The sequence below is a fragment of the Sebastes umbrosus genome, chromosome 9, assembly GCF_015220745.1.
Source record: "Sebastes umbrosus isolate fSebUmb1 chromosome 9, fSebUmb1.pri, whole genome shotgun sequence".
NCBI classification, from domain to species: Eukaryota; Metazoa; Chordata; class Actinopteri; order Perciformes; family Sebastidae; genus Sebastes; species Sebastes umbrosus.
This window is the reverse complement of record NC_051277.1, coordinates 31009836-31030077: the sequence shown is the minus strand read 5'-3', so window position 1 is coordinate 31030077 and position 20242 is coordinate 31009836.

Below are 20242 nucleotides of genomic sequence, written 5' to 3'. Positions count from 1 at the left end.
GAGCGCCTCATCCTTCCCTCCATGTCGAGGCACTTCTCCCGTAGACCGGTCACCTCCGTCTCCAGTTTTCCTTCCTCGGTTAACAGCGAAGTCTGAGCATGATGAAAGCCCGTGCTACATTTCCGATATAGTTGACGGTTTCAAATTCCTCGGTCAGGGCTGTCTGTAGCTCCGAACTAAGCAGTGTAGCGATATCTTTTTATTCAGCGACGTGAGGAATTGGACCTTCAGGTCTGCCGTCTCCGTTTAGTCCTTTGGCTGGGAAGAATCAGTGCTGCTTCAGGTTGATGAAGCACTCCGCCATTAGCGCGGCGATATCAAGATTGAACTAATTCAGTGTGAGAACAATGAACTATGAATGAACAATATTCCGTAGCCTTTCGTGGGTGTAAGGTGCCTAAATAAGACTTTTAATCCGAGTTTCAGAAGAGCGTGTCAGATATGCAGCCTACTCCATCGCCTGCTTTTTTTTTTAGAATAACACAAATTACTTTTTTTTATACAAAAAAAAGTTCTATAAACTAATTTAATATAAAAAGTTTAAAATGTGATGAAATCCAAATGGGAGAAAAGTCCCAGTCACTCTGTTCGTCACTCATAGCTGGAAGCGACCTTGAATTGACAGATAGTCCATCCATGTACAGTATGTGTCCCTTTTAATCAATAATCAACAGGACTATCCCAATTCAAGGTCCTCTTACCCGCTTTTTTCTGGAGCTTTCGACTGCATCACAAGATCTTCATCAGCAGATGGAGTTTGCTAGGTTGTCATGGAGATTGAACTGTCGCCATGTAAGCCCGCTCTTGTTGTTAGGAGTTGTTATCGTATCCGAAGCTTCGGGGAAATGTTTGACAAGCGACGTCTCTGCATAATACTCATTGTTCCCTTCACTCACACTCGTCAGCCACTTCGGATGAAGGCATGAAGTCAGTGAGTGAAAGGTGTCATGTCTGCTTTTTTAAAAGGCTATGATGGGCATTTACTGTAATATTTCTATCAGTCATTACTGCTATTTAATGAGTGAATCCACAAATGAACAAATGTAAGCATAGTTTAGTTATTTTTTTATAAAGGCCTTGGTTCAATTTGTGCGATCAAACAACTGCAACAAATGCTGACTGCTGCTAAAGTCAGAGGAACAAAGACACCAAGAGAGAGAAGTTAAATGCATCTCTATATCATTAAGGCCATAAATGACACAGCGGCCACATGGCTCACCACAGAGAGGAGGAGGGGAGTTAGTGGGACATCGGAGCGTGGCTGAGGGGAGGTTGGGTGGGAGGCGAGGAGAGATAACAAGAGGAAGTGTTTACAGACCTTTTTTATTTTCCCGTCATCCTCGGCGGTGGAAACGAGAACATCCACCGTCACCGACGACAAAGGGGACAAAAACATGTAATCACAGCCTGTCAGGAGCATAATAAAGTCAAATTTATTAATATCTACACATGCGCGCAACCAACAATAACCGGCGCAAACACACTGCAGATACACACCCACACAGGATATCTTAAGGGATTACAAAAAAAAAACACCTTATTTCATGACAACCCTCATTTATTTATCCGGAGAAAAAAAAAATGTGGTGCATTAGCAGTTGCCGAAGCTCTAAAAGCATGCACCCACAAATACATGCACATAATCTGACTTCCATCTCACACTGAAGTTGGCACCTATGATGATAAAACTTCTCCAGTCAGTCTGTCCCTACCAGACATCCAGTAATGAGTTTTCCTTTGTGTTCATCAGAGAGGAGAGCGGCATATGGCATCAGTCTGGAACCTGTTGATGTATGGATTGTAATTAATGGCAATGATAAGGGCTGATAATAATGTATAAAGTGCGAGCGCACATGAGAGTGTGATCACAATTAGACTTTGTGGGATAATGATAAGGGAGGTGAAGGTCAATTTCCTCTGTGGTGGTGAAAAGAGCCAAAGACAGCAGGAGAGAGAGAGAGAGAGAGAGAGAGAAAGAGAGAGAGATCAATGGGATGGAAGTGTAATGATCCCTGTGGGGAGAGTGGGTCATTGCAGCAAGTGAGAATAAGGCAAACAGCAAGCATTCAATGAAGGACGGATCATGCCAAAATTAAAAATAAATTAATAAATGACTCGACAAATAAATCAATATATCATTAAATGTAGCAAACATAATATTACAAATAAATGTAACCATAAATTAATTTATAAATTGTGACATGAATTGATATTTTCGTTTTTTTTCTTTTTAATTTATTTATCTTTGTATTAATTCCCTTATTTATTTACTCTCCCGTTTAATTTTCCCTTTTATTTATTGATATATTTGTTTTTACTGTTTTTTTAATTTATGTATTTAGTTTTGCATTTCTTTTTAATTTATTCATTTATTTTTTGCACTTTTTATGTATTTTGTATCTATCTTTAAATGTGTGTATTTATTTATTTATTTCTGCATGATTTCCCCATTTGCATTTCACCCCTATTTTTTTCCCCAAATTTATTTATTTCTGTATTCTGTTCTTTATACATGTATTTACATATTTCAGCCTCATTTGGGGAAATAAATAAGGGGTGAAATGCAATGGGAAAATTGTGCATATATAAATATAAAATAAAAAAACTAAGTGACAGAATAAATACATAAATAAATGAATAAATTAAATAAAATATTAATTAATTAATTAAAAAACAAATACAAAAATGAATAAATTAATTTAAAAAGTAATAAGAAAATAAATACATGAATAAATAAAAGGGACAATTAACAGAATATTAAATAAATACGGGAATTAATATAAAGAAACATAAACAAAGAAGCAAATTAAAACAGGAATATAAATTAATGTCACATTTCATCAATTAATTAATGGCTATATTTATGTATTATTATTATTTTTGCTACATTAAATTACATATTTATTTTATTTATCAAGTAATTTATTTATTATTCATATTTGTTTTATTTTGGCAGGTTCCGTCCTCGATAGCATTCAAGATAATCCTAGTACATTTCAACAACAATAATTTAAAAAAAAATAATGTCTTCAGTCCTCATGATATGAGATGAAACACTGAAACCCATGGGGGAATTAGGTTATTGCGACAGCAATGATTCATATTAAAAAATGTAAAATATACACAATATAATCACTTAACAAGACTAAAATAAGAAGCTAAAAATAATTTCCACATATTAAAAGTAAGGCTAAGGCTATAAATAAGTGTGGAAATTATTAAACATGTCTTTAGGATACAGCGTATATGTTTTTCATTTTGTCTGACGATGAACAAACTACTATGAGTATGTATTGCACATAAAGAAGCAACAGTGAAGTGAGACTGTTTCTGCTGCTGAAAGCAGAGAGGAGGGAGGAGAGGAAAACTAGTTAATGTCTGATACCTGAAAAAAATGTTGCATTCACAATCACTGGAGTTCATTAACAGTGGGCAGATTATTTTTCTATTAAAAGACAACAGTGGGTATTGTTTTTTTTTAGTTCCATTTATCATCACACAGTGGAATTTTTTGTTACTCTGAGCCGCAGTGATGGAACAAGAGTGTAAAAGCATCGACGCTGCCGCAGTGATGGAACAAGAGTGTAAAAGCATCGACGCTGTCAGGAATCCTGTCAGGGATGAAAGAAACTTTTCGCAATTAAAATGCAGTTTTAATGATCGTCATGTTTTTAGAGTGGCAAAAAAAAATCCTTCCATTTGTTAGAAGGTCTGTTTTATAAGTGGAAGAGAGGAAATGGAAAGTCTGGAACAGCAAACCCATTTGCTCTTTATTACACTTTATGGTAAAGTCTTTTGTCCCCTCTCTGGATACACTAGGAATGATGACTCGGGCTGTTTACAGGTTTCAATCTAATCTAATATAAAATTAAATTGCTTTGTAGCCATGGTGATCTAACACAGTTAAAAATGAGCCACTATGGTATCCATAACAATTGTAACAAGAAGAATGTTTAATATACAAAATATAATGACCATAGACAATATACTCAGCAAACTATGAAGTGGACAAAAACTGTCACATCAGCGTAAAATCAGGAAATAAAATACATGATTTACTGCAACAAGGTGGACTCTTCATCTAAGTCAATGCAAACCAAGTAAAACCAAAGATGGCGATTGATAAAACCCCCCAAAAAATCACATCTTGATATGATTCAGACTGCAAATATCAAATAATTAAAGAATAACATATAATTAAGATATCCACATTCCATTAGGGGATGTTATCTAGCAGTCTTCTTAAGATAGGAGTTTTGACAGTACTGGAACAGCAGTGTTCACTAGCCAGCTGTGGTGGTAACACCAGGACTGTGTAACATAAAAGTTTTCTTACTTGTACACTGAAATTTAATTAGGCAGAACATAACAAAGTGGTAAAAAAAAAGTCCAACAAAACAGGTAGAGTGACAGTCAGTCAACAACACAGGCAATGGGAAGGCAGCTGGTAAACTAAACAGCCAATATAATGTACTTTGGAAGTGTAAATTGGCAACTGCATGTTGATGAAATAAGGGTAGGCTCAAGCAGCCCGACAGGTAGGAGCTTAAAACATTCTTTTGATGATCTCTCTCCTCTATATCCCATCCTGTATTGTTAATTACAGAATAACAATGTATGTATTTAAAGTGTGACATTGTAGGGGATGTTGGGTAGAACAGGGATACAAACACTAACAAAAAGTACCCATTGCCTGCTGAAGCTGCAGCTGCTTTATTAGGAGGCATTTATGGAACAGTTGAGCACTTAAAGCACCCTGTGCAGGATGTTCTGATGCACCATTCGTAGCTATACCTACAGAAAATAAATGCACTGTAATTTGTATATGTCACACAAAATCAATTTGTATGTACTCAACATAATTGTGAACGCGGAAGTATAAAAAGCGGCGAATGCCGCAAAGGGAGGAGGTAGGGGTCAAAAAACACCAGACTTTCGCCCAGGAGACCAGTGTTTGAGTGTCGTGTGAAACCAGAAGTCATCGTTGATTTATTTGTTATGTAAATTCCGTACTTACGTTACGCCACTTCCCGTGTTATTTTAACCCAAACCACAATCTTTTCCTAAACCTAAGTAAGTAGTTTTTGTCACATAACACCGGAAGTGGCATACTGTAAGTACGGAAGTTAAGTAACCACTTCCGGTGTGGTGTAACTTAACTACGAACTAATTTGTTTTCTTGCCTAAACCTAACTAAGTAGTTTTTGGTCCCGTGTTATTTAAACCAAAACCTTTTCACAACAATCTTTTCCTAAACCTGAGTAGTTTTTGTCACATAACTTCCGTTCTTGCGTCACTTACAGTGTGGCATAACTTAACTCCGATCTTCCTTAACCTAACTAATCAGTTTTCTTGCCTAAACCTAACTAAGTAGGTTTTGTCATATAACTTCCGTACACACGTACGCCACATCTGGTGTGGCGTAACTTAACTAAGATCTTTCCTAACCCTACCTAAAAAAATGTCTTGCCTAAACTTAACAAAGTTAAGTAATAGATCGACTTGGTTAGGTTTAGGCAACAAAACTACTTAGTTAGATTTAGAAATAGATCGACTTGGTTAGGTTTCAGCAACAAAAGCATTTAGTTAAGTAAAAGATGGTGGTTTGGGTTTCAATAACACCAGAAGTGCCGCAACTTAAGTGCGGAAGTTACGTGACAAATAAATCAACTTTGACCTCTGGTTTCACACGGGACACAAACATTTTTTGACCCACACATTCACTCTGACCTCCTCCCTACACTATTTATACTTCCTGGTTCACAATTAAATTTGATGATGGCATTTTTTTTTTTTAATTTGTGTCTAAGTACGCAAATCAATACATTAAATCTCGTGACTACTTTCACGGACTGCTGTGCGACTGGGCTTTTTTTAAATTTCACTTAAAAAAAGAGAACAATTCATGCAAGTTTTGATGTGTTGTTTGTGTTCCGCAGAACACAGAGGTTGAGTGGTAATTCATGAAATACATGAAGTCCCCATATGACACCAGCCCCCTTGTGAAAAGGGCTTAGGACGGTGCTCGGCCTGGACTCGCCCTCCCCTCCCAGCTTTGCCTCCAGGGAGTCCGGCCTCAGCCCCATGACGGAACAAGTCTTTTTTTACCACTTTGCTGAGCCTGCAGGCATCTCTGGTCCTGCTGCTGCCTTCCCACCATGAAACAGCAAAAAACACAATGTGCTGGCAACGAGCGCTCACACAATGTAGAGATAGCTGTCAGCCGGCTCTGTCCTTGCTGAGATTTGTCTTTGAGTTTTATAATTGACACTGATGATTATGTGTAGTTGTCTAATGAAACAAAATTATTACTCATCTCATCAGATTTTTCATGCACAACCTCTTGATTGTCCGTTTTGATTTACTTATATTGTGTATAACGCCTCAACCACACTGTTAACAGGTTAGAGCAGCCACATTGCGTCTCAGCTGCATCTCTTCAAGAGATCCGAGGCCTTGCCTATTTTTGACGTGTGTCGTGCGCGGTTCACAGCAACAACAGAGAGTGAAGGTGATCTGTTGATTGTATATTGACATCATATCAGCAACATTATTACAGGTTTGATGTCTATCTGTAGAATATGTTTTGAAGATCAAATGTTTTTTTTATGGACAGAATTCGTTCATTTGTTAACATGACACTTTTATTCTGAAATATGTGCCGAACAGCGATATGGAACATGCAGTGACTCGGAGAGAGCCATGAATTAATAAAGTACAGGGTTTAAATCAACACTTCCTGCTTTGATTTCCAAATAAATGCCCTCAAGCGTTTTTTTCTGTGGACAGAATTCTTTCATTTGTTAACACAAGGCCTTTATTCTGAAATATTTGCAGGATAGTGTTGTAGAACATGCAGTGACTCGGAGAGCTCCATGAATGAATATAGTATGGGGTTTTTATTGTGGATTATTAGTATTATTTACAATTTACTGCACATTTCTTTACCTTTCTCTGTCTAACTCTCTGACAGCAGCAGCAGAAACGCAGCAGATTTGCAGCTGAAATGCAGCTGAAACGCAGCTGGTGTGAACACCTGACGCGTGAATCACGCAGTCGCCACGCGCTCCTGACGTTCCCAGTGTGGATGAGGCGTAATGCTATGCCAATCATGTAATGGCAATCAATAGTGGCAACACTGAAAAGAGAACCTCCAGTTTGCCTGAAATACACCAAAAATCATAAGTAATTTTATTTACAGAGGACCAAAAATAAAATAAAATGACATTACCTCATATCTCGGTAAAACTAATCCCGTCGAGGCAGGACTTTAGTCACATATACAGAATTTTTAGGACCGCCAGCTCTACACAGAGCAGGTGAATTCAGGAGATAGCTGTGATCCCGCTTTGATTTCAACACTGCGAGCATGAAAAGAAGGTTTGGATTCAGGGAGGAGAAACCATAGAAAGGAGGTTTTAAAGCCTTGAGAAAAAGGTTTGAACTGAATGTCAGAAAGCATTCCCTCATTTTTAGAACTGTGAACATTTACATTTAAGCATGTCAGAGGTGGCATTTTTTCACCGCAATATTTCTCTCTAAATTACACATGCACCAAGAGAAATGTTAGTGATAATCACGGATGCCAAATGCTGCATTTTAAAGCACTGTGATACCTTTATTTAACGCTCACTTCTCTATGTGCTTTCACAGAGGATGTGTTTGTATTTACAGCAACAGCCCAGAGGAACAAATTAATTTCTCTCGTTAATTTTGGCATGTTGTGCCAGTATATGCCAGTGATGGTAAATTCACTGTGAGCCCTCGGTGTTCCTCGCATATTTGGCTCCGAGCTAATTTACATAAATTTAAATGTTAAATAAGATGCCTCAAATAAGGGCAGCATTATGCAAATTCATGGAAACAAATTATTAAAGCTGTTTTTCTTGGTTTAATTTAAGATGAACCTCAATTTAGGAACTGAATGAATGCCACATACTGTAGGTCACTGCTGTGTTGAGGGCTTTATCACTGGGCTCCGTCATTTCACTCATTTGTTTAACAGAATTGAAGCAACCCTGAACAGATGGAGGTGTGTCTGAAGTGTAGAGGACAGACTCAGCAGCAGCATATTAAGGAGTTTTCATTTGACTTAAAGCTGCAGTATTTTTTTTTTGTAAGGCTGACAAAGTTAACGAGATAATAACTCGTTAACGCACATTCATTTTAACGCCAAAAATTAAACACAAAGACACAAAGTTAACGCATTAAGTCAATCGATCTTTCGGATGTTATAGCGAGCTTAGTTGTGAAGCTAGAGTAAATATACTGGTAACATATGAAACTAGAAAATATAACGAATCCCTTGATACCAACCATGTCATACTAGGTTGTTTGGAAAGAGGCTAAATAACTCTCCAAACTAATCTTTGGCGAGGAAAATCTGTCATGGCCATTTTCAAAGGGGTATGATAATCACATGCAGTTTCGGAGCAAGTCATAGTCAAGTCAGGACACTGACAGCTGTTGATTAAAGGGATATTTTTCAAGTATTTAATAGTCTTATTAACAAGGGAGTGGGGTAATATGCCTGTTTTATGCAAATGTATGTTTATATTTATTATTTGAAGTTAATTAACAACACAAAACAATGACATATAATAAATAACCTGTGAGGGTTTCTAGACAGTATGTGTCATTGTTTTGTGTTGTTAATTGATTTCCAATAATAAATATATACATATATTTGCAAAAAGCACCATATTTGTTCACGTCCATGTTGATAAGAGTATTAAATACTTGACAAATCTCCCTTTAAGTTACATTTTGAACAGATTAAAAATGTGCAATTAATTTGCGATAAATCGCAATAAACTATTTTAATTGATTGACAGCCCTAATATATATATATATATATATACTGTATATATATATATACAGTATATACATATACACTGTTTATATAGGTATATATAATGTATTTCACCTACAATAACAGCCACAGTCTTCACAGCTCACCTAAGCAATGTGCTGACAAGTGCTACATGTTATGCCTGCTGTTGGAGAAAGCTAGTGTTTTTTGTTTTTTTTAACCTTACGTGTGCTACCTACTTCAGATAAAAGCTTTACAGACAGCACACGTGTGTTGGTTACTGTTTTCTAAAAGACGAGGGTGTTTGTCAGGGCGAACAAGCTGCTGGTCGCCTCAGAAGTAGAGGACGAAAAAGAGACACGCAGAGAGATAAATAGATCTACCCCAATGCACACAAATCCCTGCAGGCAGGCGCCGCATGTGAGTGTGTGACAGCACGCTGTGCGTCATGCTGCTGTGGGGCTATTCCCGGGGAGAATGGCAGCAAACACACACACAGTGAGCTAGGGAGGATGAGTCACCGGAACCTCCAGTAGGAATTTGACCTGCCACGCTGCTGAAGTAGCCGTCTAATACCTTCCATCAGTTGACATTTTTCAGCCCTGGTATACGTCACGGTAAAGAATCCCAGACCCAGTGTGGATTTCACTAAACATAGACCCACACCTGGTCCATCAGGGTACTTAGGGAATCCAACTAAAACCCATAAAAATGTAACAAAAAATCAAACTTTAATGATCCCGTTGGGCAAATAAGGGCAACTAATAGAGATAAAACACACACAAGGGAACAATAGACAGTTATAGAGAAATTCACTAAAAATAAGTACTTAGTAGGCTGGGGATATGTAAAAACAACTGTGATTAAACTATGTATTACAGTAGCCAAAGCAGACATTACATTTAATTAAGTGTTTCCTTGAAGGGCTCTATTAGAAAAAAATAAATAAAAAACTTGGAATAAGATTTATTAAAGCCCTGTGGACAAAAGCGGTAGTGTTTCCAAGCACCAAGAGTCCCTTTAGGAAACCTCTCATTTTACTGCAGCAGGGTGGTTCTTGTTCTCTCGTGCCTCTCTTCCCTCCATCGGGCCCGGCAATACGGCCCGGGCCTTCAGCAGCGTGGTGTCGGTGTAGGCTCCCACTGGAGCTCCGACTGCAGGTCGAAGGCGGCAGTGAAGCCTGACCTAGGTCTGTCCACGATGGGCAGGTCGCTGCCGGAGACCCCGTTGGATGCTGAGCTGAAGGAGTTTGAAGGAGTTGAACCTGCATGATTTTGTCTGATTTTGTGCAGAATCCAACCCGGTGCACCGATGACAGGCATTAAGAATAGAAAATGAAAGAAAATGGATTTGTGTACACAAGACACAAATTTCACGTTGTCTTTGTGATGGTCAGCACAAAATCAATTTGAATGATTCATGATGATTAATGATGATAATAATTCACCTAATTGTGAACCAGGAAGTATAATAAGTGGCGAACCACATAGGCAAGAGGTCGGGATAGATGGGTTGGTCAAAAAACACAGGACTTTAGCCCAGAAAACTACTTAGTTAAGGTAAGGGAAAACATGGTTGGGATTAAAATAAGTGAGTAAACTAAGTAAAACGTACGGAAATAACTACAGAAAACATGTCACAAACGTCAACACAAAACACATGAAAGAATAAAACCACTTAGTTAGGGTAGGGAAAAACATGGTTGGGCTTAAAATAAGTAAGTAAACTAAGTAAAACATGTATGGAAATAACTACGGAAAACACGTCACAAACATCAACAAAAAATGTGACGAGAAACAAGAAAACCACTTAGTTAGTGAAAATATCATGGTTGGGTATTTATGGAAATAACTACGGAAAACAAGTCAATATGTCAACGTCACTATCGTAACTCACAAAACACCGGTAAACCATGGTCACAAACACAGGTCTCCTGGTTAAAAGTAATAAAAAATAATAGCATTTATACACGGATACGTTTCCATTACAGTCAGTACAGGATACATGTCGTACAAAAAAAGACACGCAGAAATCAAGAAAGGCGTAGTTATTGCACGCTAAACGCCTTGCGCATTATTGTGGTATTTACACGCCTTTTCGTGCGAAAAAAAAGTAAAGAAAGTCAAGAAATCAGTTTTCCCCTGCGGATATCAAGCTGTGTACAGTTCAGCTCATGTCTCATGAAAAAACACAACTCGCAGCATGTGGGTTCATGTACAGACAAAACACACAGAGTGTACTAAAAGCGTGGGCCTCGCCATTGATATTCAGCAGGGTCAGCCATTGCTTTCATTAGTATTCTCTGTGCCAACCCCTAATCATTGTGTTGTTGCACTGGGCCACCTATCAGCAAAGTGGCCATCAGAAGAAAACAGTGCTTTGCCTGCTCCTGATCCTAATGGAAACAAATGACAAAAATAGCATCTAGCTCCTGGAGATTAGAGGAGAAGGAAGGAAGACAGGGAAGGGAGAAAGAGAAAAAGGTCTGACACAGGGAGATGAACACAAACCGTACACTGTTTTAGCAGATTATTCAGTAAATGTCCATTCTTAAAACATGAAGCATTTTGCTACAATACTTTGGTTATGTCTCATTATTGTGTCTGCTTTTGTGTCCGTTCTCTTTTTAGTTTGAAATACAGTACGTCCTGCAGTGTCCACAGCGCATTACGAGGGGAGCGAGCAACAAGCCATTTCTTTTGAGGTCGACTGTTGCAATTGTTGCTAGGCTACTGAAAAATGTAGCCGTTGACCAACATGGAAGTGCTGCTTATATTACACACATATTACATTTCTTTTGTGCCAATTTGAAGAGAGCAAATCTGTCAGTCTGGACCAAAATAGGGGATCAACAGACAAATATTGCCATCCCTAGAGCCCCATGTGGCAAAAACACTGCTACTACTACTCACAATTAAGCAACGAAAACAACAGATGAAGATGAGGAGTAAATCTGAGTAGAGAGAGATAAAGAGAGTTAAATAAATTGCACAACATGGCTAGAAACATGCCGCGGGGTGGGTGAGAACAACGAGAAACAGAGGTGAGGGGAGCAAGAGACAGACAAAAGAGAGGAGAAAGAGAGTGACACTGCAGACTCAGATATGCTCCCACACACCCTTTTGCACTGGACCACCTATTAGCAATGACCCGACAACACACTTGTCAATTATTGCCACTTGCTCAGTGCCCCTCGGTATCAGAGACCGACGCTCAGGGTTACCCTCGTTAATTTTGGACGGACCAGGGACGGCGTGTCAATATACGCTTGTTACATGCATAGCATCCTTTCAAAATAAACTTCTGTTTTCACTAGGGCTGTCAAAGTTAATGCACTGATACTACTTTTTTTCAGACGAGTACGAGTACTTACATTTGGGTACTCGCCGATACCGAGTACTGATACGAGCACTTCTCTGTGCCAGAAGACCCTCGTTAACAGCCAGCTGGAGGTTGTGAGCGACACACGGCAGGGTGGGGAGTCCCGCATACGAGGTGGTGCTCTGCGACCGACTCTAGGTAATAATAGATTCAACTTTTATAGCGCTTTTTAGGATCTCAAAAGGTAGTCTTTAAAGGCTCGGGGCGAAGGTGGCTCGCGGCCGCAGCTTTACAGCGCAGACTGTCCTCAGTGCGCCCCGACTACGTCGTGCCGCAGCCAACGTAAAAGGCACCAGGGGTCTGTGGCGTTGTCGGCAACCCACCCGACCTGTCTTGAAACACAGACCAAGGAGTCTGATGTACGCGCGAGTCAGATGGTGCAAGCAAAACCCCGTGGCGCAATGAAAGTGAGGCTCAGGTGGGATCCCGGCCCAGCGGGGTCGGGCGGACCACTGGCCTGTCTCGCCAGCACCGTCGGGGAGGTGGAGCGTGAGGACCGGAAAGATGGTGACGAGAGGTTAACGTCGCGCTGCTGTAAAGTGGTATTGGTGCCGTAGTACATGAGCACAGTATCGGACCCGATACCCGATACTGGTATCTGTATCGGTGCATCCCTAGTAAGAACCATGTCTTACTAGCTTGCGAAAGACGTTAAATAACGCTCCAAACATACGCTAAATTTTGGTAAGGAAAAACTGGCATGGCCATTTTCAAAGCGGTCCATTTGCCCAGTCCCATGTTGATAAAAGCACTAAATACTTGACAAATCTCCTTTTAAGGTACATTTTGAAAAATATGCGATTAATCACGATTAAATATTTGAATCGATTGACAGCCCTATTAAAAATGCTTACCATTTACCAGACGGTGAAGATGCGATTGTTCCAAACCAACATAAAAAGAATAACAGCAGTACAACCGAGAGGTAACAGAAACATGAGTAAGATTGGTCTTTACCTTGGCTAAAAGTCTTAACTGGAAAAAGCTAGTTTTGACAACAGAAACTGAAACTGTGTTTATGATGTGCCAAACTGGAGAGGTAATGTGATAAAACTGAAATCTTGGCAATTTTAACATGTAATTGAAGCATTCCGGTTTGGGAGGTGAAAATAGAAGGAAAATACTTGTAATTGTTGTGTTTGTGGGGAGGCTACCTTGCAAAAGGTCTCAAGCAGACATAGACTGATTAATCCACTTCAATGATAATCACATGCAGTTTTGGGGCAAGTCATAGTCAAGTCAGCACACTGACACACTGACAGCTGTTGTTGACTGTTGGGCTGCAGTTTGCCATGTTATGATTTGAGCTTATTTTTTTATCCTAAATGCAGTACCTGAGAGGGTTTCTAATATTAGTCATTATTAATTGATTTCCAATAATAAATATATACATACATTTGCATTAAGGAGCAGATTTGCCCATGTTGATAAGAGTATTAACTACTTGACAAATCCCCCTTTAAGGTACATTTTGAACAGATACAAAAAACGTGATTAATCGCGATTAAATATTTTAATTGATTGAGAGCCCTAGTTTTCAAAGGAAGTTAGGTTTAGGCAACATATCCACTTAGGTAGGGTTAGGAAACGGTCGTGGTTGACGTTAACTTCACCGACTAACGACTCACGTGACAAAATAAGTTAACGTTACTTTTCACACGGGACACAAACACCGGTCTCCTGGTTGAAAGTCCTGTGTTTGTTTGACCCAAGTGTTCTCACGCTATTAATACTGCGTCACTTGCTCTGACCGTTGAGTAACACAGCGGGTGAGTTTGCATTGGAGTTAGATGAAAGCCCGGTTTGTCACTAAAGGGTGCCATGCGTTGGTATCCGATGCCGAGGGGCGCCGCCCAATTGGCAGTATTTGACGAGTTGGGATGGAGAACGGGTTGGACTCGACCATCAACAGGAAACAATGCATTGGCTGCTCCTGGTAGTAACCACAGCAACTGGAAAAAAGAAAAAAAGAAGAAAAGCCTGATTCTTGGAAAGAGCTGACAGAGAGTAACCTTGAACCTCGAGAGGTGACGGAAGAATGACGCATTTAGAAGAACTAGTTAGTGTATGAAAGAAAGGCAATCAGTCCTCTTAATAATGGCGAATAGAATTGTCTAACACGGACAGAGAATGCTTACTTACCCTGGGACCAAAGTGAAAGATATTTCAATTCACAATAAAATGTCAAATTGCCCAGAGATCAGATGGATTGTTCTGTTCCTGAGAAGAAACAGGTCGGAAAAATAAACTTTTTTTTTTATTAGATGTTGTTGATGAAAAAGAAATAGGGTTATTTCTGCTCTTTGTGCGCTCAATTATTTAGAGGCAAACAACTCCAAATGTGTCTACGACGAGTGTTTGTGAGTGTGTTTGTGCTTTGTGAGATGTCTACTGCCAAGTCCTATAAGTCTAATAATGTGATTGTTGCTCCCTTAATAAAGCGAGAAGTGAACCTATAATGGAAGCAAATGGATGAATGAGAGAGCTTCTCGACTTTATAATTGGAACAGAAAATCCCTTTCACTCTCAATTTCAAGTTGCTTGTTTCAGAGAATCTGCTTTTTATTGGACAATCAAATACAAATTGAGTTTTTATAGAGAGACTGTTCGGCTTCACTGTTGAGGAGCTCGTTTATGTGTGCAATGTGTATTTATGCATGTATTAAAGTATGTCTTGTGATCATCTGTTTTGCTCGATTATGTTTGTTGTAAAGCACTTTGGCGTTGTTTTAAAAGTGCTCTAGACACAAATTTGACCTTGACCTTGATTTCTTGTACTGTTATCTTATATCAAGTTGTAGAGGGAGTAGCTTTGGAATGGTAAAACGTAATTCCATGAGGTTCAACTTTCAGTCTCCTCTTTTATACCTTGATTTGAAACTGTAGGTATAGGGTCTTGGGAACATAGGACCCTAGGAACGCAGGGATGACCCCGTTCCCAGCTAGCTAGCGTGTTAGAGGTTGGCTTGTTCGTAGCTCAACAAATACAGTAGCCCATAAGTAGTCACTGCGTACCAAGTCTTCCACCTTTGCATCGAAGACACACAAATTAATGTCACTGTGCCGCCTTGTGGTGACACTTGCATATGCATACTGTACATATCACTCTCCTCCTCTAACCCTCTCTCTGTACTTCTACTCTCTATCCTCTCTTCACCCACTTCCCTTTCTTTTCTTCCACTCTTCAGCCCTCTTCTCCATCTGCCCTTTTACGTTGTCCTTCTCTCTGTCAGTAACACAAAATAGTGTTTAAACCAAAATACTGACGGACGACCGTTTAGACTCTACTACTGTCAGAGCTGCAGGTAGCATACATTGCAGAGTGCAGCGTGTTGCCAGATCCTCGGGCCAGGCATCCCCATATCTTGCTATTTCACTCTTCATCAAAACAGACCAATTTTTGCAGAAAATACAAAAATCGCTAACACTTAATTTTACAGGTCAGCAAATTTCATGGTAATTAGGTGATAATTAACAAGTAGACAATTTGGAATTTCTTTGGAATTACTGCCAAATTACCCCAATATTACCCCTAAAAACCTGGCAACTCTGCATAGACGTAACCTCTAACACTGGTTAAAGTGTAACAAAATCTACTCACGTTAACAAAGATAGAGTTCAATTTATTTAATTGTCAAACGCATTTTGCCCTTTCACTAAGGTTTGGCTTATACTGTTAAAGTTTTGTTATAAAAAAAACTTGTAAATTGTGCATTTCATACTGGTTTAAACAAGGACGTGTTCAAAGGAAACCTTCATATCCAGAGCAGTGAAAAGAGTGATGGTAACAATGACTATATAAAGCTCAGCCAGCGGTACAGAACATGTATTGTTGAGGATGATGACGACGTCGCCATTTGCTATGAAGTGCTGTGAAAAGCGTGGTCCTACAATTGATTTCATCAGTTAAATTTCAGGTAATGCACGTTGCTATGGATACTGTAAGAAAGTGGTGCTCGGCTGAAAAAAGGAAGCAGTAAGAGAGTGAGCGATGGAGAGAGTAATGGTAGAGGAGAAAGAAGAGTCACATAGGGCACTTTTGTCTAGTGATCCATACCATACATTATGGGAAAATACTGAAACAGGAAACAGGGAGGGGGGAGAGAGGCAGAGATAGGTCACATGAAGTGATGAGTTGAGATTCTACAGTAGGATCAATAATGGTATCAGGAGGGCTGCTCCTGATGGAAAGAGTTTTGAATTGAAGTGAAATTTGTGTCCCGTAAAATTCCAATAGTTTTTATTCATATCAGATACATTATGATTCCTCATCTGAAGTCAATGAAATGTATCACTGTCCAAATACGTCTGACTGCACATGTAACTTTCTTAGTTTTCTCCATGGGTGTATACAGGTTTATGTGCTCCTCAAGCTACAAGCCACATTACATCACATAGATACACAATGTCCATAAAAACTCTCTTGTGCTCTTCTCCCGTTTTAGCTGCTCCTTGTTTTGATCGAGCGTTCATGCTCCAAGTAGATGCCAGCCAGGTGGGAGCAGGTGCCGTCTTGCTCCAGGGAGACAACCAGGGGGTGGTGAGGCCAGGCAGTTTCTTCTCAAAGACGTTTAACAGTTACCAGCGAAATCACTCTGTTATTGAGAAGGGAGGCTTCGGCTCTCATTTGGGCATTACAACGTTTCGACGTGTATGTAGAAGCAGGAGGGCCAACTTTGGTTTACACAGATCGCAATCCTCTAACGTTTTTGCATTCTCTTAGCTGCCCAAACCTGAGGCTGACAAGGTGGTCCTTGTTTCTTCAGGCTTACAACCTTGATATCAGACATATTAAAGGAACAGACAACATTATTGCTGATGCGCTATCACGCGCCCCTCTGCATTGATTAGTCACTAGTGTGACTGTCTAGAATAATATATTGTCCTGTCATACTGTTTTATCCACCTGTTCCTTCTGTGCCACCTTCTTAATTTGCCTCTCAGATACCGGGGTTGCTGATGATGGAATAGAAAGCTACGGGAAAAGTATTCAGTACGATGGTCGTATATTATTTTTGGGTTTTTTTGTTTGTTTTTTAGTCCTTTGAGTAGCGGTATTTGTTCTGATGGGATGGGTTTATAGTATGCTGGTGTTCCCTTGGAACACCGACTTTAAGGGGAGGGGGTGTGACGGCCCCTGCCTCACTACTGAGATGCCAGTGTGAATTTGCCAATTATTGTTTCCCTGTGTCCTTGAAGGTATCACGGGAGAAGATGCCTGATGCAGAGCACCTGATGCTGGTCTCTGAGCATAAGAGCCCCAATCAAGCGTTGCTCTGGTCTCTCTCTCCTTCACCTGGACTCATCCCAGCCAGAACCTGCCCGGGTTGTCTTTGTTTGGCTTTTCTTTAAGTTTCACTCACAACACATCACACTTCATCATGCTCACACATCCACATCAACATTACTGATGTTACCGACTGACACACTGCACATTTGTAGCTATTTCTGTACTTCATTTACAATAACTATCTTTAATTTACAATCATTCAGTGCGTCCTTTCCCGTATTTGTCATGGCCTAGGAGCCGGGCTATTACAGTCACCTTCAGTTATGTTGGCAAATAGCAGAAAAAATAACATGTAAACGTATTTATTTATTTTCCTTTAAAGGACCAGTGTGTAGGATTTAGTGGCATCTAGCGGTGCCACCATTGGATGTATAAAGAGAATTGGATACAGCGTTGGAGGCGGGGCCCCGTTCATTACTATGAAAGTTGCTCAGTGGCGCTTGAAGCCAAAATGGCTTCTGACTTGAAAAGTACCCGGAACTCCCAACGACCTTCCGCATCCATTGGGCCCATGGAGCAGGCGCGGTCGCGTCCGCGTCCACGTCCGCTCGGTCACGGGGTCCCAGCCGTCAAGCTGTCGTCACGGCTTGCTAACTCCGCCTCCATCTCATTCACGTGAACGGATGAAGGGAAATAACTCTGGATTCAGCTATTAGTGCATTTTACAACTTTTAGGATCTAATGATTTAAATAAGGGCTATTCAAGTTTTCATACTGGAGTGTTGATTCACATAAAAAAAAACATATTCGCTGAGTTACAGACGTCTCTTTCCCAATGTAAGTCTATGGGAAAAAGTATTTTTGGGCCCAATGGCGTCACGCGACGGACACAGAAGTTGTAGTACCGCCGTTTGGCCAAAATTGGGATCAACGACCGGCGCCCTTCCTGCGGGCTTGGGTGATACCAGATACGCCTTTTTCATGGGAGACATTTTGACTTGTCACAGTAGATAAAGCACAGGTGTACAAAATGAAATGAATGATGGCTAAATTCCATTTAGCTGTTTCGATTTCAGGTTCCTTGTATTGTGCATGCTGGTTCACCGTCACTCTCACTGGAAGACTTGAATAGAGCAGAGCCGTTGTTGGTGTTATTAGTAACACCTGTGCTTTTCCAACTGTGACATGTCAAAATATCTGCTGTGAAAAAGGCCTTTTGTAACCAACTGAATACCCCTCCACTCACCCCTCCCGTTCCAAGCGTGTTGGAGAACATACTGTACGATGGCCTTCAGGTAACAAGGATAAAAATGTGAAAGGCTCTCTCTAGAGCCAGTGGTTTGGTTTGTCCATTCTGGGCTACTGTAGAAACATGGCGGACTCCGTGAAGAGGACCCGAATAAAAGCCCTCAAGTTTTTTTTCTGTGGACAGAATTCCTCTATTTGTTAACACAAGGCTTTTATTCTGAAATATTTGCAGGACAGTATTGTAGGAAATGCAGTGACTTGCACGGCTCCATAAATGAATAAAGAAGTACCATGTTTTAATTGTAGATTATTACTATTATTTACAAACGAGCACAAGCTTCATAACCTTTTTCTGTCTAAAATAAATATAAATGACATTCATAATGAAATGAAATGGCCATTATGAAAGGCAAACTCTATGTAGAAAGAAAGAGCTGGCAGCAGCAGCCCAGCAGCAGCAGGAACGCTGCCGGTGTGGACGACCCATGCGTTTGAAACACAGCAGTTGGGAATGAGAATGGGCTGAAATAGTGGACCAACTGACTGACAAACAGACCAACATCAAGAGCCATGCTGCTGGCGTGGCTAAAACGTATTTTAGCATTAGATTAGTACATATACAACAACAAGAGAAAAGGAAACAGTAGTATACATCCATTTACTTTTAGTTCTGATGGGGAGGGTACTTTTTATACTATCATACAAATGCAACCACACACACACACACACACACACACACACACACACACACACAAGAAATAAGCTTTGACTTGTGAAAAAAAGAATCAGGTGTTGACTTCAGGTGCTCTGGCTTCCTGAGAGTGAGAATAGCTTGACAGTAGCTGTGTCACACTATGCTCCCTCTTCACATGTGTGGGTGGAGTATATGAGCTTGCGTTCACCTCCATCTTTTTTCTGCGCCAGGGACTGCATGCTGTGTGTGTGTGTGTGCACATGTGTGTTGTGCGCTGCCACTTTGTTATTCCTGCCTGGAAGACCTGTGACTTGAAAATAGACAAACTCCCCCCCGCCCCGAGTTTAAATAGCTCTGTCTCTCTACCTTATATCACCTGGTTGTCTGCTGCGGTGTGTTTGTGTTACGTGTGTGAGATACTGTGGTGTTAGCCCGATGCACTAAAATAGCTTTACTTAATCCCTCAGGTTTCAATAGCTGTCGCCGTACTTTATATCACCTGAGCTGAGCGGGGGGAAAGAGACGCAGGGAAACAAAATAGAGAAGCGAGAGGCATGGAGAAGAGGGGTAAAACAAAAGCAGATGGGAGAGGAAACGACAGGCGACGTTAGGGCATTAGGAAAAAAATAAAGCAGAACAAAACAAGTGAGTAAAGTTAACAAAAAAAGTATAGTCAAAAGGCCTCAATCTATATTCGGCTTCTTTTCTTTCTCTGCGCAGGACAACAGTGAGTCACTCGATCCTCCAAACAGTGAATCGCCATCAATTATTTACCCTCAGCCCTTGTACTTTCCACTACAGATTGCAGGCTTATTGCAGAGCCCTGTAATCACATCTCCCCTGAGCCAGCGAGGGCTGAAATAGTAATGGAGGATAC